The sequence below is a fragment of the Chiloscyllium plagiosum genome, unplaced genomic scaffold, assembly GCF_037043375.1.
Source record: "Chiloscyllium plagiosum isolate Xiang-an unplaced genomic scaffold, Cpla_swu_hap1 HiC_scaffold_3, whole genome shotgun sequence".
Lineage (NCBI taxonomy): Eukaryota > Metazoa > Chordata > Chondrichthyes > Orectolobiformes > Hemiscylliidae > Chiloscyllium > Chiloscyllium plagiosum.
In genome coordinates, this window is record NW_028270141.1 from 104,221,239 (window position 1) to 104,240,156 (window position 18,918).

Here is an 18,918-nt window from a genome sequence, read left to right on the forward strand (position 1 = left end):
TCTGACCAATAAAGGAAGGCATACCAAACGCCTTCTTCACTATCCCATCTACCTGCAACTCCACTTTCAAGGAGCTATGAACCTGCACTCCAAAGTCTCTTTGTTCAGCAACACTCCCTGAGACTTTACCATTAGGTGTATAAGTCCTGCTAAGATTTGCTTTCCCAAAATGCAGCACCTCACATTTATCTAAATTAAACTCTATCTGCCACTCCTCAGCCCACTGGCCCATCCGATCAAGATTCTGTTGCAATCTGAGATAACCCTCTTTGCTGTCCACTACACCTCCAATTTTGGTGTCATCTGCAAACTTACTAACTGTACCTCTTATGCTCACATCCAAATCATTTATGTAAATGACAAAAAGTAGAGGACGCAGCACCAATCCTTGTGGCACTCCACTGGTCATAGGCCTCCAGTCTGAAAAACAACCCTCCACCACCACCCTCTGTCTTCTACCTTTGAGCCAGTTTTGTATCCAAATGGCTAATTCTCCCTGTATTTCATGAGATCTAACCTTGCTACGCAGTCTCCCATGGGGAACCTTGTCGAACGCCTTACAGAAGTGCATATAGATCACATCCACCTCTCTGCCCTGATCAATCCCCTTTGTTACTTCTTCAAAAAAGACAATCAAGTTTTGAGACATGATTTCCCACGCACAAAGCCACGTTGACTATCCCTAATCAGTTCTTGCTATTTGAAATAAGGGTAAGTCCTGTCCCTCAGGATTCCCTCCAACAACTTGCTCACCACCATGTCAGGCTCACTGGTCTATAATTCCCTGGTTTGTCCTTACCACCTTTCTTAACTAGTGGTACCACAGTAGCCATCCTCCCGTATTCTGGCACCTCACCTGTGACTATCAATGATACAAATGTCTCAGGCAAGGGGCCAAGCAATCACTTCCCTAGATTCCCAGAGAGTTCTAGGGTACACCTGATCAGGTCCTGGGGATTTATCCATGTTTATGCGTTTCAAAACATCCAGCATTTCCTCCTCTGTAATATGGACAATTTCAAGATCTATTTCACTACATTCTATATCTCCACATTCTTTTCCACAGTAAACACTCATGCAAAATACTCATTTAGTATCTCCCCCATCTCCTGCAGCTCCAAACAAAGGGCGCCTTGCTGATCTTTGAGGGACCCTATTCACTTCCTCGTTACCCTTTTATCCTTAATGTATCTGTAAAATCCCTTTGGATTCTCCTTAACCCTATCTGCCAAAGCTATCTCATACCCTTTTTTTCCCTCCTGATTTTCCTCTTAAGTATACTCCAACTGCCTTTATACTCTTCTAAGGATTAACTCAATCTATTTTGTCTATACCTGACATATGCTTCCTTCCTTCCTGCCTTTTCTTAACCAAACTCTCAATTTCTCTCATCATCCATTATTCCCGACACCTACCAGCCTTTCCTTTCACCTTAACAGGAATGTACTGCCTTTCGCTCAGAGCCCCTGCGACTCACACTTCAAGATTTTCTGTTTTGTCAGCCTTTTGGTTCAAACTGTAGCTAAAGAAAATCCGTAAGTATGCATTATGTTCATGTCACTCAATTAATAATCCAGAGAACCACTGTGGGAGAAAGCAATAGAGTGTTATGCTGATCGAGTTAGTTGAGGAAAGATGGAAGTAGGCTGCAGTGCAGTATTAAATGGCATGGATTGGTTGGGACAAATGGCTTGCTTTTACCTTAAATATTCTGCATAATACAATGTAAATTGGTCACTAAACATCAACCAGCACATTTATCCAAACGCTTGGAATTGTCAGTTACCATCACTGAAATGAAATAAAGTAACAACTCCTTACAGAAGTTAAAAAACATGTCAGGAGATCTGGAACCACCAATTGCTCCAGAGTCTCACTTCATTTGAGAAAATGGCAGATGATTTTACAAATGCATTTATTTTTGATGCAGCTGAGTTGTCATGGGATTAGCAATAAATTCTAGACTTTCTAGGTAACAGCAGTACAGCTACATTGCACAAATTACCCCTCTATGATATTTCTATGTACAGTTGATGAGCTTCCTTCCCACACAACCTCCAGGAAGGAAGTAGACTGTTTTAAATTGCTAGCCCTTCCCCCACCCAAAGAAACAATATCTCATTTGCTCAAAACATTTAGTCTGACAGATTCTCGAGAACAAAACCCACTAAACTAAAGTAAGTAAATTCAAAAGACCTTGAAAAATGGTTTGGAAAGATTCTATCTATAACTAAGTGCCCCGATAGATCATTCATGTTTGGCCATCTTAATGGTCAGTTTTGATATCTAAATTTAAATATCTGGAAAGAAATCCAGAAATAACATATTAAGTCAATGTGCACATGAAGAAATTTTCAGCACCTCGCTGAAATTAATTCTGGCAGAAATTTGAACTCATAAGTGCTTCATTGTTCACTGGCCGTTCCTGCTGTCTTTGTGCTGAAATTGGTTTCTGCCACCTGGCACATACTTCTGATCCTTCAATTTGGTTCAGAAAAAAACACACAATTCATAAATTTAATATTTTTGTTTCACATCTGATCTTAGCAATGAATGGATTCTAAAACAAATCTGCTGATGCCTAATACATAAAGTGTATGCATATACTTTACATTGGAATATTTGTTTTGAAAGTAATCCTCTGAAATACCACTAATTTATATTCAAAATTATTAATATCCTTGAGCTATATCAATGCCGCAATAAAAGCCAGACTAATAGGAAGCCAGTTATTGTTTAAATCAAACAGAAAGGATTGTAAAATACTTTTCCTATCTTGCCATTGTTCTCCAAGCTGAACACAAACTCATTCAGTAATTCAATACGACTGGAAAGAGTAAAGTACAGCTCACTTACAGTTACAGCTTTGTTAACAAGCACACAACCATCTGTATCCACATGTCCAGGCTTGGACTACAACATCGCAAGGAAGAGACCTATCACGACCAAAGACCTCAACTTAAAATGTCTTGTTCACTGCCGACAGCCACAATGCATTGCTGACTACAAGCTCTCTCTGGGTTAACTGTCACATTGATTTACATATCAATAGCAGTTTCACCAGGGCCCATCACAGTGAAAGAGGGAGGTTGCAGTAACAGCTTCAATCAACCAAGTCAACTTAAAAATACTCTTTTAGAGTATTATGTTACTTACAAGAGTGTATTACTGCCGAATGCCATGATGCTCATTTAAATTCATTGCTTTGCTTTACTCATAAAGCCTCAGTTCCTCATTAAGGAGTCAGAAAATGTTTAAAATTGGACAAAGAAAACAATGTAAGTAGCCACAGAGACTGGGTTGGAGTTCGAGGTGGGAACCCACTCAACTCCACCCACCACCTCCAACATTCTTCACACAGTCATGTGTTGGCAAATGTGTACCCTCAGTGCTGACGTACCCTTCTCCTTCACCAGACTAGGCCATTGGAGGCTTCTTTGCCACTTCTTTGTGCTTCCCATTCTATTTTCCTGCTTCTCGGTCTTTTGGTAAGATCAAGTGTCTGTTCTTATCAGGACAGGGGTCGAGTTGCGAGTCATCAGAGCTAGTGGAGATCATCGCTGGATTGTGATTGGACGTTGGAGGATCGTTTGGTTGTGCTGACCTGCTATTGGTGGATCTTCATGCTGGCTTCGGCCTAACGCCAATTCAGGGACCAGCCAACCTCAGAGCTATGGCCTCAACAGCTGCGCGCAGCCCTGGGCAGGGGGTTGGAAACAACGTCCGGGTGTCTGTCAAGAAGGTGGAGGAGCGTACACCAGTCGATCGGACGGTGTTTGTCAAGAAGGTGTTGTTCAAGTGCTGTGGATTCGCCGCAGCAGACGTGTACTGCCTGCAGGATTTCCCTGGGGCAGGCTACTTCGATGTCACCTTCAGGAGCGTGAAGCAATGTGAGCAGCTCCTGAAGGTCTTCAAAGAAAAGGAAGGGGAGCCGCTGTTCTCCATCTTGTCGGCGATCCCGTTGTGTGTGCTTCCTGCACAGAGGAGCCGGGTTGTTACAATCCACATGTACAACCCCTACGTGCCAGCAACTGATGTCCTGACGTTCCTGGGAAGATATGTGCAGGTCGAGGGTCAAAGCACCGATGTGGTTGACCCTTTCGGGATCTGGACCAGCAAACGACAGGTCAAGGTAACCCTGAGGGTGGATGCCAGCGGGAATATCCTCCACCCACCCTCCAAGTTTGCTATCGGAGGGAGCAGAGGGTACCTGACTTATGCAGGGCAGCCGAAAGTGTGCCGAACCTGTGGGAGGTCAGGCCACATGGCGGCGGACTGCAAGGTCATGATCTGTTGGAATTGCAAGAAGGAGGGCCACCCGACCAAAGAGTGCAAGGAGGTAAAGAACTGGAATCTGTGCGGGGAGGCGGGCCACGTATACAGGGCCTGCCCAAGACGAGGGGCTGCCACCTACGCGCAGATGTCCGGAGGCGGGCCACAAAAGGACGGCAAGGCACCGCAAACCGGCAAGGGAATGGTGTCAGGGGGCATGCAACAGGAAGGACAGGCCGGAGCAGAGCAGATGACAGTTACCGGAGAGGTACAGCTGCCGAGTGAAGCTCCGACAGGACAGGAGGAGGAGGCGGAGAAGGGAAAGAAGGAGGCAGAGGAATGGACCGTGGTGCAAAGCAGGAAGAGGAAAACTCACCCGGTCACCAAGACCTCCCAAAAAAAGGGGAAAAGGCAGCTGCAGATGGAAGACACGGACAGCTCTTCGGAGGGTGAGGACGGACGTAAGGAGGGTCGTCACCAAAAGAAGAGGCAGAGCGCTGAGAGGCGAAAGGAGAGCAGCAACTGCCAACCAAGGGACGAACCTCCTGAGGAAATGGGAAACCACCACCCCCCACCAGGTGAAAGCCAGGAGGGCCCCACCGCCACACAGCTCCAGGTCACTGGGAGCAGCGACCCTCTGACAGCCCCGCTGTCAGATATAGAAACAGACAGCGTGGACCCTGGTCTCGGCCCGATGACACCGAAGCGGGCAAATGGGCCGAGTGAGGAACTGGACAGCTACCTCAGCCCTGCGAGGGTCCAGCAGTTTGCATGCTGCATGGGGATGCAGACAGCTACCCCAGAGGGGCAGGACCAGCGACAATCGGACATGGGTAACCTTACAACCTGTTAACAAAATGGGGTTTAAAATTGCAACTATCAATGTGCGCAGCATAAAATCTGCTGCACGATGTGTTTCAACACTGGCCTTCCTGACCAACGTGAAAGCTGATGTCCTGTTTCTGCAGGAGTGTGGGATACCGCACCTCAGCAGTTACAGGAGATGGTCGAGCTTGTGGGCCCATGGACCGTCAGTGTGGTCGGGGGGTAACGATAACCGCTCCTCGGGCCTGGGTATTCTGTTACGAGGAGGCAACTTCACCATCTCCGAGGTTAAGGAAGTGGTGGGCGGGCGCCTCCTCGTTGCTGATGTTACCCACAGAAACGCTCCCGTGAGACTAACCAACGTGTACGCCCCAGTGGGTAAGAGTGAACGGTTGGCCGTCCTGCAGTTGGCCCACTGTTGCTGGCTACGTCCAGGCCGGTCATTCTGGCCGGAGACTTCAACTGTATCATTGATGCAGACGGACGATCCGGCGGGGGGGACAGTACACTGGACACCACGTCCAGAGCCCTGATGGACACGGTCAAAGACGCCAAGCTGCACGACGTCTTCAGCACCCCAGCAGACGGAGCGCAGCGTAGATATACATGGTCACGGGCAGACGGGTCTATCCGCTCAAGGATAGATTACCTGTTTGTGTCCCGAACGCTCTCGGTCAGATCCACTGACGTCAAGCCGGTGTTCTTCTCTGACCACTGCCTCCTGCTGGCCGACTGTCACCTACAGGACGAGCAGCGGGCTGGTAAGGGAACGTGGAAACTGAACACCAAGCTGTTGACCCCGGGAAACATTGAGGAGCTCAAGTGGGACTACGCAGGTTGGAGAACTGTGAAGCCCCTCTTTGAGTCTCCAGCGGACTGATGGGAAACAGTAAAAGGGAACATCAAGAGGTTCTTCATCCTCAAAGGTGTTCAGGAGGTGAGAGAGAGGCGGGGAAACTGTCCCAGCTCCAGGAAAGTATGCAGAACCTGCTCCTGCTGCAGACGTTGGGGGTCGATGTCACGGAGGACCTCAAGGAGGTGAAGGGCCAGCAAGCCTCGCTCTTTGCCTCGGAGGGCTCCAAGATAATCTTCCGGTCCAGGGTCCGCTCGGTGGAGCAGGACGAGACGTGCTCACGTTTCTTCTTCCAGAAGGTGCACAAAGAGAGCTCTGTGCTCAGCTGCCTGAAGGAAGAAGATGGCTCGGTAACGTCATCTCAGGCTGACATCATGAGGATCAGCAAATCCTTCTATGCCAGTCTGTATGACTCGAAGCCGACCGACAGTGTGGCCTCCCAGTCGTTCCTGTCCTCTATCACGGAGGTCCTAGACGACGGGACACGGGAGAGGCTGGACCAGCTGCTATCTCTGGATGAGCTGACCAAGGCCCGCGAGTCCTTCGAAAAGAATAAAACTCCCGGAAGCGCCGGCTTACTGGTCGAGCTCTATTCCGCTCTTTGGGACTTAATTGGTCGAGACCTGCTGGAGGTGTATGTCAGTTTGCTTCGGGCAGGTACCATGAGTGAATCCATGAGGAAAGGCATCATCACCCTCATCTACAAGCAGAAGGAGGAGAGGGAAGAAATTAGAAATTGGAGACCGATCTCACTGTTAAACACAGACTACAAAATCTTGTCAAAGGTCATCGCCAACCGGGTCAGGTCTGCTCTGGGGTCGGTGATTCACCCTGACCAAACCTGTGCTGTACCGGGGAGGAAGATCGCTGAGAGTCTCGCACTCCTCAGAGATACGATTGCCTATGTGCAGGACAGGGGGGTGGACACCTGCCTCATCAGCCTGGACCAGGAGAAAGCCTTTGACAGGATATCGCATACGTACATGAGGGATGTCCTCTCCAAAATGGGCTTCGGGGAGGGAATCGCTAATTGGATCAGACTGCTCTACACCAACATTGTCAGTGCAGTCTCAATCAATGGGTGGGAATCAGATAGCTTCCCAGTCAGATCTGGAGTCAGGCAGGGCTGCCCTCTCTCTTCTGCCTTGTTTGTGTGTTGCATAGAGCCATTTGCCGAGTCCATCAGGAAGGATGCGAGCCTGAGAGGGGTGACTATTCCTGGCAGCGGGGGTCTGCAGGTTAAGGCCTCCCTGTACATGGATGACGTCGCCGTTTTCTGCTCGGATCCGCTGTCCGTGCACAGACTCATGTGCATCTGTGACCAGTTCGAATGGGCCTCGGGGGCCAAGGTAAACCGAGGCAAGAGCGAAGCCATGCTCTTCAGGAACTGGGCCGACCAATCCTCTATCCCCTTCACCGTCAGGACTGACCACCTGAAGGTGCTGGGTATTTGGTTCGGGGGGGGCTGGGGCGTGCGCCAAGACCTGGGAGGAGCGGATCAGGAAGGTGAGACATAAACTGGGCAGATGGGAGCAACGGTCGCTCTCCATCGCGGATAAAAACCTGGTCATCAGGTGTGAGGTACTCTCAGTATTGTTATACGTGGTACAGGTCTGGCCTATCCCCAGAACCTGTGCCGCCGCAGTCACCCGGGCCATCTTCCACTTCGTGTGGAGATCAAAGATGGACCGGGTCCGAAGAGATGTAATGTACAAAGACCGGTGCAATGGGGGAAAAAACACACCCAATGCAACCCTCACCCTGATGGCCACCTTTGTGTGTGGCTGCATCAAGCTGTGCATGGATCCCCGGTACGCAAACACCAAGTGTCACTACGTACTGAGGTTCTACCTGTCCCCGGTGTTGCGAAGGATGGGCCTGGCCTCGCTGCCGCGGAACGCTCCGAGTAGTTGGACCGTTCCGTACCACCTGTCCTTCGTGGAGAAATTTATCAAGAAAAACACATTTGACCACAAGTCCATCGGGAAGTGGTCAGCAGGTAGTGTCCTTGAGACCCTTCAGGAAAAGGAGAGGGTGATCCTATCGAGCGGTTCCCTGGGCAGACTGGCAAAGCCATTTGGCAGAATGCCTCATCGCCAGAACTTTCCAACAAGCACCAAGACATGGCTTGGCTGGTGGTGAGAAGGGCTCTGCCTGTGAGATCCTTTATGCATGTCCGGACTCTCTGCCGCACCGCACACTGTCCTCGAAGCGGCTGCGGGGGGGACGAGACTGTCACACACCTCCTTCTGGAATGTGCCTACACAAAGGAAGTCTGGAGAGGAATGCAGTGGTGTTTGTCGAGGTTCATCCCGAAAAGCTCCGTGACGCGGGACTCCATGCTCTACGGCCTGTTCCCCAGGACGCACACCGAGACGGACATCAACTGTGCCTGGAGGATCATCAACTCGGTCAAAGACACTCTTTGGTCTGTCCGAAACCTGTTGATCTTCAAGCTGAAGGAGTTGACCCTGCTGAGTGTTGCAGACTGGCACATTCCAAGGTCCAGGACTATGTGCTGAGGGACGCGCTGAAGCTTGGGGCAGCTGCCGCCAAGGTGCGGTGGGGAAAGACCACCATGTAAGGTCTGTCTGCCTAAGAAGAACAGGGGGCCCACTCAGTAATCGGGCCCCGCTTATGCCTCAGCAAAATACCTGGATGGTCAATGTACAGACTTGTACATACAAATGATTAATTCGATCTCTGCGTGTAAAGTAATGCAATGCATATGTATGTATGGCATCACCAATTGTATAGATATCAAAATACTTTTATGAATAAAGTATATTTTTTGAAATTAAAAAAAATTCTATTTTCCCTTATAGCTGTACATAGGCTCTGAGCTAAACTTTGTCTGAGGGTGGGAACCAGATTTCGGAACTTGCTAGTGTGCTTTCTGAGGTTAGCCAGGTTCTTATCAGCAAGAGAGGAAAAAAAGATTTAATATTTCAGATAATGACCTTTCATCAGATCACATCTAGTCAAATTTTTGAACACTTGTATTTCTTCCTTCTGCTCCAGCATGCTTCTTTAACAATTACAAATTCTTCCAATTTATGACCATAAAATCAGTCCTCAAATTAATCACTACAGACTTGAGTAATTTGATTGTTATATTAGATGACCCTTACCATTTTAATTTTCAATGTCCAACGCGAATAATCTCATCCATACATAGGCCAGAAAATATTGAGCATGAGAGTGAAAATCAATTTTAGATTCTTCACCCAAATAGCCATAATTTGACAGAGGAGAGGAAATATACAGTATATGAAATGAGAAAAGCAGAGACAAGTCAGTTTCAGATACAAAGAATTTTAATGGGAGGCAAAGTTGATAAAACTGGGCAAGAAAGCTAGTTCCTCAACTGTAGGCTGAAACATCTCTTTCTATGGCAGTGAGATACAATCCTTCCAAAACTAATTAGCTATTAGGATAATAACACTCTTGGTGTAAATGTTAGTAACAATCCAATAGTATTTTCCACATTGTTATTAGATCTTACGTCAATCTTTCTCAATCTCCTTGAATACATTTCTACTTTTTTCCAGGTATAATTTCAAAGCTATCTTTTTAATCCCCAAATATCATTCCAGTGAATGTACATATGTTCTCCATGACTCCAAAATCCTATCTGTAATGTGTTCAAAATTGAAGACAATTTTCCAGTTGGGGTATAGCTTTAGACAAAAAGGATTTAAACACAATGTTACAAATTTCGATACTGGGGGAGTAGGAGCCAATGTCAATACATGAGTACAAAAGTGGTAGATATTGTGTGATTCTGCAGAAGTCTTTTTCACTGGCCTCCACTTACTGCACTCAATACTGTTGGCTGTCAAGGAAGGTGAGGACCAACAAACACAGAAATTTTGAGCAGTTAAAGTTAATTATTAGAAATTATTCTGAGGGACATAATTAACCTCCACTTGGAGAGGCAGGGATTAATCAAGAATAATCAACAAGACTTTGAAAGGGGGAGATCATGTCGCAAAATTTGAATGTTTTCAAGGAGGTGATTGGTGTGGAGATGAATGCACTGCAGATGATGCAGTTACATGAAAGACAGTGAGGGCTTTGACGAAGTCTCACAAACTGGTTAAAAAACTAAGAGCTCATGGGATTCAGGGCAATTTGGCAAGCTGGATCCAAAATTGGTTTAGTGACAGGAAGCAGAGGGTGATAGTGGCAAAATGTTTGTGAGACTGAAAGCCTGTATCCAGTGATATACCAGAGTGTTCGGTGCTGCGCCCCTTGCTGTTTGTTCGATGCCTTACCTATCTACACATGAATGCAAGGAAGTATAATCAGCAAATTTACAGACGACATAAAACATTGGTGGTGTGGTAAGTAGATGATATCGATGCGCTGAACGTTGGCGAATGGAACTTAATTGTGACAAAGTGTGATATGATGTATTTTGGGAAGAAAGGTAAAGCAAAGAAGGACAAAATGAATGGTAGGACCCTAGGAAGTACAGAGGATCAGACAGACTGTGGTACATGTCCATCGATTCTTGAAGGCAACAGGACAGGCAGATATTGTGGTTAAGAAGGCATATGGAACCCTTGCCTTTATTGGCAAGGCATTGGATATAAGTGCAAGGAGGCTATAATGGAGCTGTATGTAATGTTGATTAGGCCACAGCTGGAGTATCGTGTGCAATTCTGATCACCAGTCTATAGGAAGAATGTGACTGCACCGAAGAGGGTGAAGAGGAGATTCATCAGGATGCTGCTCAGGCTGAAGATACACTAGATAGACTGGAGTTATTCTCCTTTGAGCAGAATAGACTGATGGGGGGGGGGGGGGGGGGGTGAAGAGTCTGATTGAGGTGTACAAAGTTCGAAGGAACATAGACAGAGTAGATAAGGAGAAACATTCCCCTCATTGGAGGGAGTCAATAGCCATGGGGCACAGTTTGCAGCTAAGGTGCAGGAGATTTAGAGGGGATTAACAAATGATTTTTTTAACATAAGGGATTATGGGTATCTGGGTGGTATAAACAGGAACCCTCAAGCCATTTAAGAACTATTTCAATGGAGACTTGAAATGCAATAGGATACAAGGCTATGCGTCATGCTGGAAAATGGGATTAAAATAGGGGGATGTTTGATGATTAGCATGGACAGGATGGGTTGAAGGCATTCTTTCTATGCTGTAAAACTGACTATAAAGCAACATAATAGGAATTTATAATAGCTGGAAGATTAAAACATGAACTATTTTTAAAAATGTGGTCAAAGTTACAGGTGAGCTTTGATAAGCAAAGAATGCTACTGGATTATGACTTAGATGTTATCTAAAGTTTTAACCTTACATATTAAGGGAGTCCAGGAGAAATATATTGAAAAAGTCATTTTTTAACTTTAGGGAAGTTGCCCTGAAATTGTATGCATGAACTGTTATTATCTATTACAACTGCAAACTATTTAAATGTTTTTATAATGCACAGGAGAGACTCAGTCATTGCCTGTGTCAGTGGGAACAAAGAACAATTTCTACAGAACTACACTGCTCTTCTTTTTATTCAGCTATGAAACCTTGATCACAAATCCAAGGTCCAGATTGTGTTTGGGCTTAACATTCATTGGAAAGAAAGTTAGAAAACTAGTGCTTCAAATCTAGATAATTACAGTTGGCTTTTCTTTTTATTTCCAATTAATAGAATCCCTACAGTGTGGAAACAGGCCATTTGGCCCAACAAATCCACACTGACCCTCAGAAGAGTATCCCTCCCAGACCCATTCCCCTATCCTATTACTCTAAATTTCCCCTGACTAATGCACCTAACCTACACATCCCTGAACACTATGGGAAATTTAGCATGGCCAATTCACCTAACCTGCACATCTTTGGACTGTGGGAGGAAACCGGATCAGCCGAAGGAAACCCATGCAGACACGGAGCGAATGTGCAAACCCCACACAGACAGTTGCATGAGGCTGGAATTGAACGCGTGTCCCTGGCTTGGTGAAGCAGCAGTACTAACCACTGAGCCACTGTGCCACCCAATTGGTCAACCATAAGGTGTGATTTGTTAACATTCGCCGTCTCCCCCAATCATTGCATGCTATTCCTAGTGGCTTTCCAGTTCTAATTACTTGAGGATGAATCTTTCTAATTTCCTGCACCGACCAACTTCCATCAATCCTGTAGACACTACTTCACTGTGTTCTCACCAAAGCAGACACTTTTACCTGGAGTTATTGCAACAACAGAGAGCCTCCTTGTCAAGCCAAACATGATGGCTAAGCCTGGAAGTTAAAAGTCTCACCCCCAAATACAGCTCGGGGTTTGTACCCATGCAGATCATGGAGGCAACTAGCCTTTTAAAATCATCAGCTGCCTTCACAAAAGTGAGATTTTGGTAGATGTTTGAGAGCGAAATGCAAAGTGTGCAAAGCAGAACCCATAATAGCAGGTTTGAACTTTATTTTTTTTTGTGTAGCCTTTGGAAAAGTAAGGATCTTTCAGGGTTGCCTGCCTCAATGTCTAGTCCTCAGACTGAAGGCTAGACATCCAATTGTAAAGATTCTATTGGTGGAACTGGGAATTCTTTCATCTTCATGGAAGTTAACCCAGGATGAAAAATCGTGGGCTTCGTGACATTGCTGATTACAGCGAATGGCTTAAACAGATTTTCTTGACCCAACTCAATTAGCCTCCCAGCAGAGATTAGCGGTTATATTTTTAATTGAGTTAAAATTATAGTTGCATTGCAAACTGCAAATGGTGGATTAATAACTATCAGATTATACAAAGTCAGTTCTTCACTGATAGAAAGCTCTACAACAACGAGAGCTCATTACCCATCCAAGAAAATTCAGAAAAAAAAGCATTATTGCTCACTACCATTTTCCAAGGTCTGTACCTCCTTTTGAATTCTACAGGTAGTTGCTCAAGTAACAAAAAAAAGTGATGATTACAGCTTTCAAACTGATCCTCGTTTCTTACATTCTTGTAGATTAAATTTAATAACACCTTGCCTTTCCATACCTGGATAATTTCTTTTCATAATATGTCAAGAATGATGTTTGAAGTGTTTTCAGGCACCAACTAACCACTTATTTGTTGTGCTTCTGCACACTGTTACAATGAATAACAGGGCAAAATCATTGCAAAAATAGGCTTTGCAGCATGGAAACACTGAAAGAGAGCTCATTGGCTGTGAAGTGCCTTGGGTCATCTTGAGCATATCTGCGATGCTGTACAAATGAAATTTTGTTTTTTCCTTTATCACAGAGGGATGACTTCTCCTGCAATAGTAGCTGGATTTTTTTTTATTCATTGGTGGGAAGTGGGTGTCACTAGTTAGGCCAGCATTTATTGCTTATCCTTTACTGCCCAGATGGAGGTTTAAAATTGGCTATAATGCCATGAGACTGGAGTCACATGTAGGCCAGACCAAGAAAGAGTGCTGGATTTTATTGCCTAAAGGACATTAGTGAACCATATAGTTTTTAAATGACAATTGGCAGTGGTTACACGATCAACATTAAGCTAGTTTATTTTATATTTCATTGAATTCAAACTTCACCATCTGCCATGAATACACACCAAAAAATTAAGGCTGAGGTTCAGGATTACTATTTCAGTGACAATGTGATACACGCCACCATCGCCTCCCCCCTGGTGAGGATCAGACTTTGACAAGCTATGAATCTATCAATCATTCCCTGCAGTCAACTATTGGCAATGACAGTCTACTTTTTAGCTTAGCCATCTGCCTGTTAAATGTTTTGGCTTGGATTTCTATGCCTCTGAACGTGTTGAAATGGAGCTACATAAGGTTTAAAAATAGTTGGCAGAATCCAACTCCAGGGTTCCACTCTCATTTCTATTGGCAATTTTGACTGCCATGAGATAAGGGCCGTGATAAGGCCTGTATGCAGCAAATCCATCCAATCATGTCAGCTCTTCTGCAGTGGTTACCACTTCAGACTCTCTGCACTTTTGATGGGGTTAGGCTGGCTTCTGAAACAACATTATTCATGGTAGCTCAAAGGTATGATGAACCATGAGGGAGGCCTCAGGACCTGTGAGCTTGAAAGGTGTTAACAGCTTCACCTGTAATAATGCAATGCTGCATGACAAATTAAATATATTTTCGTGTAGATGAGGGAACTAAATGTAATATCTCCAAAGCTTGGTGGGATGGCTAATTGTGAGGAGGATGCAGTGTGATTCGGAGAAGCTGAATGATTGGGGCAAATACATGGTAAATGCAGTATAATGTGGATAAATGTGAGATTATTCATTTTGGGAGCAAAGTAGGAAGGGGAATTATTAACTGAATGGCTATAAATTGAGAGGGAAGTACGATGAATCCTGGGTGTGGTCGTACACCAGTCACTGCAGGTAAACAACCAGGTGCATTAGGAGTGAAAGAAGACAAATGGTAGACTGACAGGATTTGTGCACAAGAGTGGGGATTGCTTGCTGCAATTGTACAGGCCCTCGGTGAGACCAAGCTGGAATACTGTGTGAAGTTTTCGTCTCCTTCCTCAGGAAGGATGTACTTGCTACAGTGGGAGTGCAGCGAAGGTTCACCAGACTAAGTCCTGGCAGGGCAGAACTGACATATGAGGAGAGGTTGAATCTGTTAGGATTACAGTATATTCACTGGAATCCAGAAGTGTGAGGGGAATCACACAGAATCCTATAAAATTCAAACAGGACTATACAGAGGCGATACAGGAAGGAACCCTGGACCAGGGGTCACAATCTAAGGATATGGAGTAAACCATTTAAGTCTGAAATGAGGCCAAATTTCTTCACAAAGAGAGTGATGAGCCTGTGAAATTTGCTACCAAGAAGACAATCAAGATCAAAATGTTTTATGATTTCAAGAAGTCGTTGGATATAGCATTTGGGGCTAAAAAGATCAAAAGAGTATGGGGGATTAAAGTGGGAACAAGCTAATGAGTTGGATGATCAGCCATGTTCATATTTAATGGTGAAGCAGGCTCGAGGGGCTGTATGGCCTTCTCCTGCTTTTATTTTCTATGTTTCTATAAGATTGATAGAGCTGTGGTCTTAGAAAGACTCACATTTATCACATTAATGAAAACTGGGGTGAGGGAATGAAAGATTTTACAAATCATTAGATTAAGAATTTCATAAATAGCCAGTCCCATATGTCTGGGTGGGTAAAGATCCACTGTTGTTAGAGTTTGAAGTATTCTGCTAAGTACTGTAAAGTGGGGTATGGTATCATCGGGAAGGTGATGACCTTGTGGTATTGTCATTATTTTAGCCCCAAATGCTATATCCAGAGACCCAGAAAATGTTCTGTGGATCCAAATTCAAATCCTGCCGTGGCAGACAATGGAATTTGAATTCAACAAAATAAAAATCTGAGTTGAGAGTCTAATGATGATCATTGATCTTCATGTTACATGACCTTCATCCATTCTACTGATATCTCACTTAATCTGTGGGTGGAGACAGGGAGCTTTACTTTATGTTTTGAAACAATGAGAGATATCTATACCCGCTCTCCCCAAGGTCCTAGTAATTATGTCTGACCAAATGTATTTATACTTATTGCTATCATGCAATAAAACCTCTTTCCTATCTAAGATCCAGGTCTCCTCTGTAGATAGTCTACATTGGTGTATCTTTGAATCACGAGATGTGTCCAAAACACAACAGAGAAGGATTTGTGCTAACGAACCACTTCAAGCAACCCTTACCGGATATTGTAGAGGTGACCAATAGCAAAAGGTGCCAGAATGGTCGTCTAGGAAAATACAACATTAAAAGGAGTTTTCCCTCTGGTATATCATCTCTGAGGAGGCTTCCAAAAGAAGCCATCAACATGCTAAAAGACCCATAAAGGGGCTTAGCTTACATAAAAAGGTGAAGCTTTCAAAAATAGCTGAGCATTTGGGAAAACTCAAGAAAATCATGAAAAATCAACATGGTTCGATGAAAGGGAAATCACATTTAACTGACTTATGAGAGTTCTTTGAATGAGTAATATATGCTGTGCATAAAGGGAACCCCACTGACACACTATACTTGGATTTCCAGATTGCATTTGCGAAGGTACCACATCAAAGGCTACAGCAGAAAATAAAAACTTGTGGTGTAGGGATAACATATTACTATAGTTTGAAGATTGGCTGGCTGACAAAAAAAGCAGAGAGTATGTATAAATGAGTCTTTGTTTCACAGGATGTGATGAGTGGAGTCCCATACAGGTTTGCACTGGGGCACCAACATTTTCCAATTTATATCCATGAGTTAGATGTGGGGAGCAATGGCAGGGTAGCTAGATACAAGAGTCTAGATTAGAGTGGTGCTGGAAAAGCAGGTTAGAGTGGAGCAGGAAAATCGATGTTTCGGGCAAAAGCCCTTCATCAGGAATAGAGACCTTTGCCCAAAATGTCAATTTTCCTGCTCCTCAGATGCTGTGCTTTTCCAGCACCATCTAATCTAGACTCTGGTTTCCAGCATCTGCAGTCCTTGTTTTTACCTAGACAGATACACCGATGATACAAAGATGAGCAGGTAAGTATACTGTACAGAAGACAGAAAGAGCATGGAGATGGATTTAAATATGTTGAGTGAGCGAGCCGAAATCTGTCATATAGTGCATAACATCAAAAATGTGAACTTGTTCTCTTGGAGGGCAGAATTTAAAAAAGTGTGTCACTTAAGGATTGTGGAATTCAGAGGTGCAAAGGGATGTGTGTGTTCTAGTGTGTGAATCTTGAAATGTTAGTATGCAGGTAGAGCAAGTAATTAAGACTTTTAACATAATGTTGTATTTTAATACAAGAGGAATTGGACATAAAAATAAAGACGTTATGCTTTAGTTATACAGGGAACTGGTGAGACCTATACCTTGAACAGGTCTCCCTACGTAAGGAAGGATGGAAATGTATTTGAGGTGGTTCAGCAAAGTTTACTCAATTCATTCCTGGAATTAGTAGGTTGTCTTATCAGGATAAGGTGGACAGGCTGGGATTGTTTCCACTGGAAATTAGATGAATAAAAACTGACTTGATTGAAATATATAAAGTCTAGAACAGTCTTGAAAAGGTGGGCATAGAAAGGAAATTTGCTGTTGTGGGAGAGCCCATAAATAGAGTCATTGAGTTATATAGCACGGAAACAGACTCTTCAGTCCAACTCATCCATGTCAACCAAATATCTCAAACTGATCAAGTCCCATTTGCAAGCATTTGGCCCATATCTCTCCAAACCCTTCCTATTCATGTACCCATCCAGATGCCTCTTAAAATGTTGTAATTGTATCAGCCTCCACCAACTCGTTCCATCCAAGAACTACCCACTGCATCTCAGGTCCCTCTAAAATGTTTCCTCTCTCACCTTAAACTTATGCCCTCCAGATTTGGACTCCCTACCATGGAAAGATTACCTTGGCTGTTCATCCTATCCATGCCCCTCATGATTTTACAAAACTCTATAAGGTCACTCCTTAGCCTCCGACGCTCCAGCCTATTCAGCCTCTCCCCATAGCTCAGACTCTCCAATCCCAGGAGAGACTATTTTAAAATTAGGGACTGTCATTTTTTTAGGACTTTTTTTTTACTCTCAGAAGATTTTGCAACTTTGGAATTATCTGCCTCAAAGTGGTGGAAGTCTGAACTTTTTTTTTAAAAGATGGAAGCAGATAGTTTTGTTCAGCAAGAGAATCCAAGATTATTGAGGACAAAAAGGAATGTGGAATTTGAAACAGAAATAGATCCGTATGATCTTATTGATTGGTGGAGCAGCCTTGATGGGCTGAAAGGCCTACTTCTATCTTTATTTCATAAATTCATAAAGATTTTCACTGCTCATTGTTGGATTTTTCTATTCTCTGAAAACACAATCCACTCAGAATTACATTATGGGCCTCACTCACATCTGCACTTCCAGCCAGTAAAACCGATGAAAATTAGTCTCTCTGAGTTCCTATTTCCTTTGCATCAAACAAGCTTGAAGACCACTATACTGGAATCTCAGCACTCACTGGTGCATACTGCAGGGATGGGAATGTGTGGGAGAGGTTGATGCTATTTCTCTCAGCAAAAACAACTCCTGGGGCTACAAATCACTGACATTCCACAGAGGTGAAACATACAGTAACTATCAAAGTAAAAACAACCTTTGACAGTTAACAAGATATTGGCAACAGGCTAATTAGTGTCACAAGTTGGTGCCATGAAAATTTCACTCAGCAGTGAAGAAAAGGCGGCATAATACAGCACTTTAAAATCTACACCACAAAGCACAGCTGTCTGGACATCATTCAAACGAACTAATTTCTGACTTTATGTAAAATAGAAAGGGTTCTACCTTTCATTTGAGAAATAAAATATAGGTTGGGTTGACTACATAAATAAAAAAAAGTAAAGGGAAGAGATAAGAAGTAGTGCTACCGAAATACTAGAATATGGAACTGTGCTAATGAGATGTCAGAAATTAATCTTATTAGTAACAATTATCTAGGATTACCTAGATGCTGTTTCACAAGAAACAATCACACCCTTTAGAGACAGGAAGGTGTGATATAAGCAAAACAGGTAAAGGTATCCGGGAGGTATGTCAGAAGGAGCATCAGTCCTTGAGCTTGTCTAACAGGGGGTTTGAGATTCATGCTCACTGTGTCAATGAGAGTGAGGGCAGTAGGGAGGATGAGCAAACTAACCATACCACCAAATTACAGTCATGATTTGGAGATGCCGTGGTGTACAAAGTTAAAAATCGCACTCCGACAGCTAGTGTGCTTCCAATTCAACCTGTTGGACTAAAACCTTGTGTTGTGTGATTTTTAACCATATTACAGGAAGCAATTCAGGAGGAGGAAAAAATATTTAGGGTTGTAATCAGGGATAGTACAGTCAGGGCAATTGACTGTGTTCCCTGTGGCCAGGATTGAGAGTCATGAGGGCTGTGTTGCCTGATTGGTGCTCGGGTTCAGGTTATCTCATCATTGCACAGGAATTTGG

The 18,918-nt window shown here is 44.2% G+C and overlaps 1 protein-coding gene across 13 annotated transcripts in view; it reads right to left on the minus strand.

The window, feature by feature from the left end:
- The window catches only part of ankrd6b (ankyrin repeat domain 6b), a 245,297-nt gene that overhangs the window by 161,280 nt on the left and 65,099 nt on the right, over nt 1-18,918 (minus strand). The window contains exon 1 of one of the 13 annotated variants that reach the window (XM_087982256.1): nt 2,857-2,975. The exons of the other annotated variants lie outside the window; for them this stretch is intronic. The gene's annotated coding sequence lies outside the window, so the exon portion shown is untranslated. Of the gene's footprint in view, nt 1-2,856; nt 2,976-18,918 lie in introns of those variants that run through there. 13 annotated transcript variants of the gene reach the window in all.